A 12,731-nucleotide genomic window follows, 5' to 3' on the forward strand; every position below is an offset into this window, starting at 1 on the left:
CGTTATAGTCATATTTCGGCAAAATACTGCCTTTCGTGCAGGGAAGAAGACGATTTTCGGGAGCGCACAGAAGCACACATAAAAGAAGAAGAAGAAAAGCATTGTTTGTTTGGAACCAGCTGCGGCGGCATGTGCACACACACACACCATGAGGTCTTACCTCAGTTAAAAGCCTGAGTCTAGTCGTTTTTGTCCCGTGCAGCGATATCGTCTCTATCAAACCCTCCGTCTGCCAGCGGAGGACTCTTTTCTGTCAGGGAATCTATTTTCGGGAAAACCTGCAACTCAATCTCGGTAACATTGCTCCCCCACGGTGGGGTGGGCAGACTTGTTTATTGGGAGGTGGGCAGACATTTTTTTTTCTCTTCTGCCCCATGGCAGTGGAGGCAAGGCGGGGGGTTAAAGTGGCTTAGGACTGGTTCTGGAAATAGAATACATGCGCCCTACCCTTAGAACACATCCATGTGACCTGTCTCAGGGAGGTATGCCAGCTGTGTGCACGGCCTCGTCGTCTTGGGAAACCCCTTGACACTCTTTTTATTTTTTTTCTACTTCTCGAGGAGCAGAGGGCCCGGATTCAAACTTTCACAGGCCGAGGGAGAGAAAAACAAACGAGGGGCGTTTAACATCAAGGGCTGGAAAATGTAGCACACAAGATTCCCTGCAGTACAATGAACGACGCGAGCGGCTGGAAACGCTCCAGCCGAATCACAGCGCTCCGTGTTACGTAACGTGTTGTGGAGGACATTCGATTGGTATATCCAGTGCGGTGGGGGTCTCCCGTCTGCTCGTGGGCGTCAGATTCTGCTCAGAATCGATGCATGTGATATGTCCTGTGCCGCCCGCTGTAATAGCTAAGTACAGTCCTTTTTCAGACATGTAAAAAAGGTGATGGATTAATACTCTGAAGCGAATGCAAAGATTTATGAAACATGGGGGTGTTCTGGATCGGTTTCACGAAGACACACAGAGCAATAAAACACATGTTTTCTGGAAGCAACTGCTGCAACTACAGATTATTGTCCTTATAGATGAATCTACCCATAATTCTAAAGTTCCCAGAGTTCACGGTGACGTCTTCAGACTGCTTGCTTTGTCTGAGGCACGGCCTAAAACCGAAAGATAATCAATTAACAACAACAAAAAAGAGAAAAAAGCAGGAAAATGTTTGACTATAGGCATTTTTCATTTTCTGTCCATCAACTCATTGATCAACAGAACACAATATAAGCTAGTTTAGTAATAAAACAAAAGAAAAATAAGCTATAATCTCACCAAAAACATATCAAATGATCGCCGTCAGTTGGCTCGGTTTAGGCGTCTTACTCAGCCCTCCTTCCTTTTAATAGAAAGAACAACCCTGGCAGCAGAGCGGGTCCTTTTAAACCATTAGTATGCTATGGCAGCACACATGGTGGTAAAACAGAGAGAAAGCCGTCCCTCGAGTGAACAGAGGAGAAAAAGGCAGGAAGAGCGGAGGAGACAGTGGAGGCCTCTGCTTAAGACGGGCTTAGCTTGATTCAGGGAGTCAGAGCACAGACTTTGCTCATAAAGACACTTCAAACGGAGACTTCAAATCCTGGCTGGTGCGCCACTCCTCACCGCACAACCCTCATGTGGAGCTTCAGTTGCTTTTACAGTTCAAGGGCACCTTTTCAGGACGCGGGGAAAGTTATCTTCGCAGTATTCTTTCAGAGCGCCCTGACAGAATGCATTCTGTCAGGGCGCTCTGAACGCACTGCTTCACTCTTCCCAAAACAAAAAATCTGTATCACACCCCCCTTGAACCGGGATACATTTTTAAAAACTTTAATTCGCTTCAAGGCAGGAAAGAATTGTCCAAAGATGTGAGTGGACATGATACACGTCGCGTTGACACTTGACCAGGCGAGGACAGGGATCAGGTCACTAATGATAACCCCTGTGTCCTCTTTTCACCTCTGGACACCTCGTGACACACCAAGAGCAAAACTTCATCTCAGCGATGCCGCAAACTGTGGTAGGAACGAGCTGGAACTTTCTCCTCGTCCCCCGTAAGTGCGAGAGAGTCTTATCCGGACATGTATCGGCAGAGGGGGGGGGGGGGGCGTGTAAGCGGGGTCGGTCTTCCGAGACCCTCGAGGTACATATTCACAGTGAGACACCCTTCAGGATAAACTACGCCACTGTTACGAGCTTGAAAGGCACCTGCTTGAACATGCACAGAGGAAACAGCAAGGAACGCTTCATTTCGGTCACTAAAACATGTGACTTAAAGGGGCCCTGTGTTTTTTTGTGTGTAAATAAACAAAGGTTATGTTACATATATGCGTCCTTGTCCACATGCACGAGACACGTAGTCCATAGACACATAGCTCCATAGTGCTCCAAGAGGTCAAAAACCCCTCAGGGAACCTTTAACAATCCACATCTATACCTACGCCTCAAATCCACTGAGATGACCCTTCGCTTAGTCCCGCCCTCGAACGCAGACCGGCCATTCATGGCGTAGCACTGGCCAGCTTCGACCAGAGTTGGAGAACTAACCAGCTGAGCTCTATAGATGTTCTTCATTTTCAAACTGGCTTAGTGGATTTGGGCCAAGTCGCGGTTAAACATACTCGTTAATGGGAGAGGTTGGAAGTTTCTACCTAAAATTCTTTCATATAGATATTGTTGACCCTTCTGTCTGCTTCTCTCTGATATTGCTTTGTCGTTTTTTTTCAAAAAGTACATGATATTTATTCAGGGAGTGCAGTTAGTGACAGTGTGGGCTCCAAGGTAGCTCTGACAGCTTTTGCCATCAGTCATCACTGATGACTTTATTAATCTGAAGCATTTTTTTACAGATCAATAATAAACTGCCCTGCCAGCTTGAATTAAAAAGCACTTTTGGGTTGCCAGGTTATGAGCTCGCATTGATCACTGCATACTTGATAATAAACCTGCGATATATTTCTTCATGATGTCTGTCTGTTAAATGTTATATGACTGTAGGCCATCGATAAACTCATTTTGGTGCTGATGCTGCGCAGCCTTCAATTCAAGATCGTTGGCGGAGAATCTTACAAAACAAAAAAAAAAAGCCTTCTTTTACACGAGGCAACCCAAAAATCCATGAATTTGAGCAACTTAATGATCGGTAAGTGAATTCATCAATTACATCTTAACCATTACTAAAGCCTTTAGCGACAACGTGTAAATCCTTCCGAGGTCTGCCTCGCTGTGAAGCGCTGAGCTCTAGTAGAACTCTTTCTCTTCCCTCCCCCGGTGGATAGAATTCAGAAGGAGCAGACATTATTCTAGACAGCTCGGAGGTTTCCAACACTCGCCCCATGCTGTGACACAACAGATAAAATGAATCAGTGCAAGCACTGCTGCCGCTTATGTGTGTGCGTGTGTTTTGACAGAAACTTTTGTTACAGTGAAAAAAAACAGGATATTAAGACTATCGGTGGCATGAAAGGCAGCCAGCCTTACAGCGGGGAAGTGGGAATACGCAGAGTGACGTTCAGCTGCTGTCTTATAAATAAATACAGCATAAAGCAAAAGTGCATATTTCTTGTTGATGAGGTTAGTGGCTCAATGATATCTAATATATAACTTAAATATAATGTAAATGTAATAACTCTCGCACAACTGGTGCAGTATAATCCAAGTCTCATTTATCAAGTCGTATGCTCACGGCTTCCCAAACACACGCATCTTCACTAAAACCGTACCGTTTAAAAAGAGAGATTGTATTTTTAGAAATGCTACTGAGATTTTGTAATGTTTTATTTCAACCAAATACTGATCTTCCATTTGGCTCTCAAAAATGGAGGAGGAAGCGACCTCATCTTCCTCTGTGGACCGGCCTCTACCGATGTGATCATGCTCATGTATGATTGTACGTCATTCAGTGATTAATGGAAGTGTTTCCATTGTCCATTAGCAAGTCCTCCGGCAATTAACTGCCCATCCATTTCCTTTGTCAAATAAGCGATTAGCATTTCCATTGTCCAGCTGTAAATCTTAACGCGAGTTTTCCACTGGTGTGTCCTCCAGCGAGTCATTGAAAACTGTCCAACATGTCACATGGTGACGGATGGAAGTGTTTTCAGTGACAAAAAGGAGAGCCGTCCGCTGATTGATTCTGTAGCGTGTCCATTACCGTCGTGTCGTTCATCAAACGTGTGTCGCCTGCGTGGAAATTGGTTGTTTCTTTCGTCAAATAGCACAGGATCCTGCCGTAATCTAGATTCAGATTGATTACATCCTGCAAGTCAATCAGAAGTATTTCCATCGTCCATCATCGAGCAGATCACTGAGAGATCCACCGGCATGTTTTCCTGCTTTTTTATAGACTTTTTTTTTTACTCGATAAGCATGTCACACAGGCACTGGTACGCTGCTATCTCCCCATGTTTATTGATCAATGCTTCAGTAATAATCAGTGAGTAACTGATTAGCTCTTCAAACAAGAGGTGGGGGCTGATTAACACCAATTCTGTCAGGATGTAGTTTGACGGTCAACTTTGACCTAAACTTACTGATCCGTTTTTACGTTCCTCGTGTGGGAAAACCTGAGTCTGGAGTTATCAGTGTATCTAGGATTGTTCGGCAATGTTGTTGTGTTTCTATCCAGTGAATGACAGACAGTGTCTACGTTTACATTCACCAAATTCTGGTTATTGCCCTTATTCGGAGGAAGCCAATATTCCTGATAAGCTGTTTACATCGCTAAAGAAATGTTTTTTCGACCGGTGGTGGACTTGTTGGACCGAGTGAGCACAGCCTCCCTCTTTCATCCCTTCATTCACCTTCTTAAGAAAGGTCGGTGTTGCGATATCCGTGCATATCCAAAAACCTGTTGGTATCCAAGTCCTTCATAATGCTTAAAAGTAGGTGTGTTTCTCTTTCCGACCAGACATGTGAGCTTTTCTTTTTCGGATGCATCTCTACTGCAGCTCTGCAAACTATCGGCCAGCTGGTTTGTGTTTAACGCAGTGAGCATGTCGAAAGCAGGAGAGAGGCTGTGTGTCGCAAAGTGCCGTAAAAACCCCTGTTGAGACACATATTCCGAATGCGCTGTAAACATTTCCAAAGAATGCTCATAAAACCCGAATAATACCGGTATATCCATGTCTTAAACGGAAAAAAGTTTTCATCAGCCATACCAATTATTAGTGGAATACGAGTTAAATGTTTCATAATGCTGTTTGGTCCATGTGTGCCTCTTTTATCCTGCCTTTACAGTTGCTGTGTTGAGAGACGTCTATAACAGCGTTCTGTGCACAGCTACAAGTTTAGCAGGTGTGAAAATAAAAAGTGTGATTAGTCGTATAGTTCGTGTAAAAACACTTGGCAGACGTGCCACGGCGTACATGTCTGTCCACAGACCGTATCCAGTTGCAAGATCACACCGCCAGATGCAATTAAAAGCCCTATAGAGATTATTCAGAGCTTTAGAATGAATGCCTGCCTCTGAGGCACTTCGACCGCAGCGCCTGGAGCCGGCGTTAGGTGGCCGCTCTCTGAAACCTAAATCTGATCCGACTGTTTCTACTCCTTATAGCTGCCACCTCCTACATGGCTCGTCTCCTGTGTGGCCCCACACAAGTCAGGACACACAGACGGGCCCCCAGCGCTATCACACTACATACAGCGTCTGTTCTCAAATCATGGTCTGTTGGGGGAAAAATAACGGCGGTCGCGAAGAAATACCTTTGGAAAGTACCTGTGCTAAAACAACTGCATGACAAGCTCTTCACAATTAGCGTTAATTTAATTATGTTGTTATCAACTGGCTCCACTGTCTGTGCTTCAGCGTCTTTTAACAAAGCTAAACTTCCTGCCGATGTTTCAGAATAAAAGCTTTCCAGGGAAGGAAAGGGGACTGAACAGCTGGAAAAGTTTTAAAACAGATGCAGGAAACTGGCTTCAACAGCAGCGACAGCACAAAGTTCACCTATGTCACATTCACATTCTGAAATAAAGGTATGCTTTTAAAACTAGCAACGTTTTGTCTACGAGAGACTAAGAACTAAGGAGCTGTGTACTCTACACTGTGTACTAGAGAAACCCAACTAATTTAATTCTACACATTAGTTACACTTCCTTGAGCTACCAGTGCTGTTGGTGGGGGGGGGGGGGGGGGGCGGGGAGTGGTCTCTAAAACGGCTTCTAATTGCTACCTGGAGACAGCTTTGGCTAAAAACATTCCTCTCCCCCATCCATTTGAGGGTTGATTGACGTCGGAGAGCCTTAACTGTTCCCCTGGGACGCCACACACAGCCTCTTTGTGCGGCCATTAGAGCCGTGCCACCATGATGTCATGCCGCGCGACCGCAGCGGGGTCCATCAAAGACCACAGCGGCGGAATGGACCTTTATTGCTCCCACACAGGAAGGGGCTGAGGTCCACTCTGCCCCCCCCCCCCTTCCATCTCTTTTTCTTTCTCCCTGAGTGTGTTTTGCTCCGGTCTCCTAGCGACCCTCGGCCAAAATACGACGTACCCAGAGCCGGCGCATGACATCACTGCCGTCGCTAATTTAGAACTTATTAAAGCGCATTTCTTGTAAAACATTTGCACCTTTCTTCTGTGTTCCACTCCAGAAACACTGGAGCTTTATATGTATTTCTGAGGCGTACTGAGAGACGCTGGAGGCCTGTTGTTGGTTTGGGATTCAATGGAAGAGCGCAGAGAGCCAGAGGGGTTGCAGACCAGACGGAGTCGGCACTGGTCCAATGATAAAGAAGCACTATTTTTCCTACAAAACATTGACAGCCAGACAACTCTCGCCATTGTCATTGGAAGTGCAAAATGCATCCCAACCCCGCGTGTAATCCCTCCCAGCTGCTTGGGGAGTTGCGGTGTCTGTGATCGAGAGACGGTCCCTATCGTCAGTGAGTTCAACATGACAATGATGGGTCTCATCCTATTGGAAATGGGCTGTGGCCTGGCATCGCCTCCCCCCCCCCCCCCCCCCCAGGGGGAACGGTCCCCTTCATACTGCGCCAGGACCCAAAAAAAAGAGAGTTGACAAACCTTGCCATTCCGCAAAGTATTCGTGTCAAAATGTGTGTGTGGCCTTCATCAGAACAATGCAGATGCCTCTCTGATCTTCAACAACACACCCGGCAGATAGCCAGCATGCAAATAATAGACGCGACAAACTAAGAAGTACGCACGAACCGCAGTGACGGTGCGTCTGGATGCTCGGGACGGAGCTCATGGGGAAGCGCTGCTGTTTGAGATGCAAGAATTGGCTGACGATGAAGGAACGATTCCTCTCTTTAAATGTGGGTTTGGTCGTCGGAGGATGAGAGATTCCAGCAAGAATGGGAGTTTTGTTCATCCTTTCTTCTGCTTTCATCGTGTTGTCATTTACGTCTTTGATGTGGGGGATAGTTAAGGCCCATTGCTTTGGGCTTTTCATTGGCTATCCGAGTTTTAATGAGAACCAGAGCGGGTGAATGGGATTTCCACCTGGTTGTTTATGTTTTCGTGCATCTAAAAAGTCTAAAAGAAGACACTGATGACTGTAGTTGATGGTAAGTGAGTTTACAGAGAGTGTGTGTGTGTGTGTATGTGTGTGTGTGTGTGGTTAGTATAGGCGAGGGGTCTCGTCCTGGCCTCTGAGTGGTTCAGTGGGGAGGAGGCCGAGCTGTGACCTCGTTCCAGTCATCGCTCATGAAAGATAGCAAGTCATCAGAGTGTTATGAGCAAGAGGCGCGCGCCGTCTGACTCGAATCACGCCTCCTCACAAGTGCCCCCCCGACACCCGTCTTTAACTTCCGAGCCGCGCTCCTCACGCTGAGCAACAGTCAGCAGCTTCCACACTCTCAGTTATGCAAAACGTCAGTACCCGTCACATTTTAAGGCCGGATGCCATTTCAAAAGTTTGAACACTGGCACTCTTGTGACACTTCAAGGTTTTGTGGAATAACCCAAACATTACATTTTTTTATGTCTTACTCAGAGTAATAAAAACATGTTTTTCAATCATTTCTGACAGTATTTGAAATCCATCTATTTAGCAAGTATAGTATGTGACAAAAGCAGATACAGTATAAGTTATAATGTATTTGTCAACATCTTTAATGTGGAGGTTTGTGTATGAACATATAATTAATGAAAATATTGTAAAACATAGTTGTAATAATATAAAATTTGATAATTTATAATCGTTGACAAATACTGTACAATAAGAAACACTTTAATCTTTATATCCGCTTACATACTACTGTGTTTTAAACAATGTATTTAATGCTTGTACAGCTTACTGCTGTATATACATGCTAAACACAAGATTGTTTGTGTGTTTTAACACAAGCAGCCGAAAAATTTAAAATATTCCAGTCCAAAAAATACAGAAATCACGACAAAATCTGAAAATATTTGGTGAAAAAAGATTTAGCAGCAATATAAAAATTCTGACCAAGCAATGCCAACTTGCATTACTCGCTGCTATAGACACAATTCAGCCGTTACCCAAAAACTATTGAGGTTCCTGTCAGTCTGAATCAGGACCCTCTTGCCCTCAGTCTGATTCTGAAGAGAGATACTGATTTACCACACACTGGCATATTGAAACGGGTGGGGAGCCTTAAAGAGGAAGGTGGTGCCCATTTCCTCACCCCCACACTTACCAGTACAGAACCGGAAAACCGCATTTGTATTTCTCAAAGGAGGATTATCGAAATTTCAGTTGTCGTATGGAGAACAAGTGTTGTTTTTTGACGCCTCGCTCTAATTTCCGGTTCACATGCTGCCATTATGAGTCACATCAATGTGTTTGTATTTGACAACTCAAAGAATTAAATGTTGAACAGAATGAATTGAAAATACAAAAAATGAAAACAGTGGTGGCAGTGGTCAATGTTCTTGCAGCCATTTACCCCGACACCAGCTGTTTCAGCGAGCTCCAACAGTGCAGCACTGTCAAAGGCTGGAAACCAGACATGACCCGCAGCACAAGGCTAAATGCATGCTGCAATTACTGTACGTGCAGCATTAGAACCGTCACCGGACAGAAGCAGCTGTTACCTGCTCTTTATACAGCTGTTTAAAAAAATGGCAGGACGGGCCGAGAGGAAGCAAGGATAAGTACACAGAAAACACAAGCGAAGCTTTGACGATACTTTTCATGGTACCCATCATTTAAAACCTATTTGCATGGTAAATCAGTAGATGTTAAAATGTTATAGAATCACTAAAGCTCCTGTAAAAGATTCATTGACATGAGACAGATTATCAGCTGTAACGACTGCTAACTAAACATCCATCCTGCACACAGAGTGCGCTGCTGCGGGTCAGAAAACGGCAGCGCAGATGAAAGTGTTGGAATTAAAATGTGTAGAGGAATCAGGAGGAGGAAGGGGGATGGGAGGGGGGGGGGGGGGGCTTTCTAGCAATGAAAGACTCTGTCCGCTTTCTGAAAGTGCCCCTAATCCACCCATAACTCCATTACATGTGGGACACTCCGCCGATAAGCCCAACAATAGCGATGAGAGAGCCCATCCTAAATAGCATCACGTTGCCGAACACAATTATTCGCAAACACACACAAAAAAAAAAGGGGGCAGCCACTGCATTTTGCAGAGAGAGAAGGGGGGGGGCAATTTCAATTTTAGATATGGCTCCAGACAGAAACTGGGCCACTGCAGGCTTTGATGTCTTAATTGTGCGTGTGTGTTTTTTTTATTCATACCAAAGACATTGAGGCTTATTGATGGAACAAAACACAAAGAAAAAAGAAACAGGAAATGGAGATGGTGTGAAAGAGACATGGAATGAGAAATGGAGGAAAAGAGGGAGAGCGAGAGAGAGAAGAAGAAAGACGGGATAGAGAAGACAGCTAGAATATGGCGGGAGTGACAAATGGGCCTCAGATACAGAAGAGAGTGACAGAGCAAAGTACTGTGGAATCCCTGCTGAATGGGTCTTGATTAACTGTGGCAAGGGGTCAAAGCAGGGCCTCCGTCTGCTGGGGCCTGGCTTAGGAAAACTACACGTGTGTGTGTGTGTGTGTGTGTGTGTGTGTGTGCGCGCAACTGTAATTTGCACTTCTGAGACGGGTGAATAGTGTTTGTAAGACGTTCGTCTGGTTAGTCTATAGGGTGGCAGAGCCTCATGAAGCCACGGTAGAGGCTGCTGAACATGTAGCTGGTAACCTTATGACTTTTTACATATTTCTTTGTGTATTTAAAGGAATGGTTCAACATTTTTGGGTTTATTCCCTTTCTGGCCGAGGGGTTATTGAGAGAATCGATACCTCTCTCATGTCTGTCTGTTTGTCGAGGCTACAGCATAGACTGTGTATAAGAAGTGGACGTAGTCGTGACGTCACACATTGGTTTGTGGACTGTCGCTTTGAAGCCTCGAGTTCGGCATTTTGTACATTGTCATCTTGGATTTTGGCCGTCGCAATCTTGTTGTTCTGCAACAAGTGAATGGAAGTGACCATAATTGGACTGCGGAGTGACATATAGACTCCATATATGGCTCTGGTAGGTGGTAGCAACCTGTCAATCACCAGGTAGCCACGCCCTGAAGTATACTCTGCTTCATGGTTCATTTGACTCTAAATGGACCATCATTTACTAAATGAACATCATGCAGGAGAGTCATTTTCTCATAGACTTCTATACAATCTGACTTCTTTTTGCAACCAGAGGAGTCGCCCCCTGCTGGCCAGTAGAGAGAATGCAAGTGTGACGCTCTTCAGTATTTGCTTCACTTGTCCTGACGGGGCTACAGCTAGGCGAGGGTTAGCTTAGCTTAGGTTAGCTAGCCTGGCTCCGTCCAAAGGTAAAAAAAAAGAAATATGTATGCATATGAAGCTATTTTTAATTCAGGGTAATTCAGCGACTAATTTACGTACTAGATAAAAAATTCAAACAAATCAACAAACAAAAACCTGAAATAAAACCCCTTTGTTGCACGCACTAGATTTTCACCAAACTGCACAGACAGCTAACTTCAATCTAACATGCACCATACAAACAAATTAACTAACCTTATCTTACTCAGACAAAGTAGCACATTCAGAGCTCTCATAGGCTATAACCATCTAACTTGTGATGGATGAGGTCGGGTTCAGTAACCCCCGTAGCCGTGGTTTCAGGTTTGCCCGTGTATATTTGTGTACAAAAGTAGCCTTGGAGGACAAAATGCGTGAATATGCAGCTGGAGTAAATACACTTTTCACATCCGTGGGTCTGTCACGGGCCTCACCTGGGGGCTGACGCTGGGGCCGTATCCCATGCCGGGCGAGTTCATGGAGTGGGGACCCATGGGCGAGCTGATTACGGAGAAGGGCGAGCCGAGGCCGTTCATGGGCGAACTCAGCGTGCTGATGGGAGAGTGGAGGGAGCCCGAGGGCCCCATGGAGGTCGGGCTGAGCAGAGACGGGTGCATTCCCCGGTGGGACGTGGGCGAGGAGGTCAGCTGGCCCAACGAGTCTGGTCGGGGAAAAAACAAACAGTAGAGTGACATTTTGATTTGCTGTTGATGTAAGGTTTGATCATTGTCACTGCTATCACCTCTTATAATGGATTAAGAGATCTTTCAAATGCACATTGAGACTAATTACAACAACCATGTGGTTTACATACACCTTTAGATGTTTTTAAAAGGATATTTTCACACCTTTTTTTTCACAAAGTCATTAACACCGAGAATCCAGCACATCTGGTTAAGTGTGAAAGCAGTTGTTAAATCTGAGCGCTGTCCAGGAAAGAAATGAGACAATTCAGCCGAAAACACTTTGAGACAATTGAACCCAGCGGTTCTCTTGCTCGCTCTCATGCAACGTTGGCGTCCCCTCGATGAAGACTTTGCCTCATCGCGAGTGTTTCCCTCAGGGATCTATGAGGACAGGATGTATATCTATAATGGATGTGGTTGATGATTTAAATATAGAATAATATAATAATAGCTGAGGGGACGTCAGTGGTAGAGGTCCTCTGACTGAGCAGGCCGTCCTCACATCATCGCAGAAAATGTGAGACAAGAGAGGAGAACGAGCACAGACGGGGGTTTGCACGTGCTTGTCTATTGCACGCCCACATTCTCGTAAGCGACCAGATCCCTCTGCTTTCAGCGTGGCGGAATAAAACTGATGCACGGCTCGAATTGACAGCAGAGAGTAACGAGCTGTTTTGTCTCGGTCCCAGCTGACTTCGGCAGGTAAAAGAAAAGCATCGCTGTCCGCTGCATCATCAGCAATCCTCAGAGCAGCCGCTGGGCTGGCAGCTCAGCCGAGCCAAACACTTCCTGCACGTCCTGCTTGCCTCACAAGCACTTTCTGTAAGCACACACACACACACACACAGGCCACCCTCCTTTTGAAAACAAACACACCCCCTTCTTAATAAAGGGCTAACAACGGCTCCGCATCTAGCTGTTTTAGTTCAGTGTTTAATCCTTCGACTGATACCCCTCGAGCATCTCTCCCTCTGATTAGTTTGTTTTTTTTCTCTGAAAATGCGCCCACACACATAATTCCTGAAGAATGAAATAAATAAATAAATAACTCGCCCTGAGCCAGCAATTCCCATAACCCTGCTCCAATTGGGTTTTAATTCAGGCAGATAAAGAGAGTGGTATTAGGGTTGCCAATCTGCCATTGTAGGTCTCAGCGGGGGAGCTCAGCTGACAAGAGTCCCAGCAAGGCCCCACCTCGAGGGGGTGACAGAGACGGGCTCGGGGGGGTAGAACAGACTGTTTACGTCTCTCTCCCCAATTCATTCCTTATGTCTCTCTC

Source organism: Anarhichas minor, unplaced genomic scaffold, assembly GCF_050575085.1.
Source record: "Anarhichas minor isolate MPS153535 unplaced genomic scaffold, ASM5057508v1 ptg000073l, whole genome shotgun sequence".
Taxonomy (NCBI): Eukaryota; Metazoa; Chordata; class Actinopteri; order Perciformes; family Anarhichadidae; genus Anarhichas; species Anarhichas minor.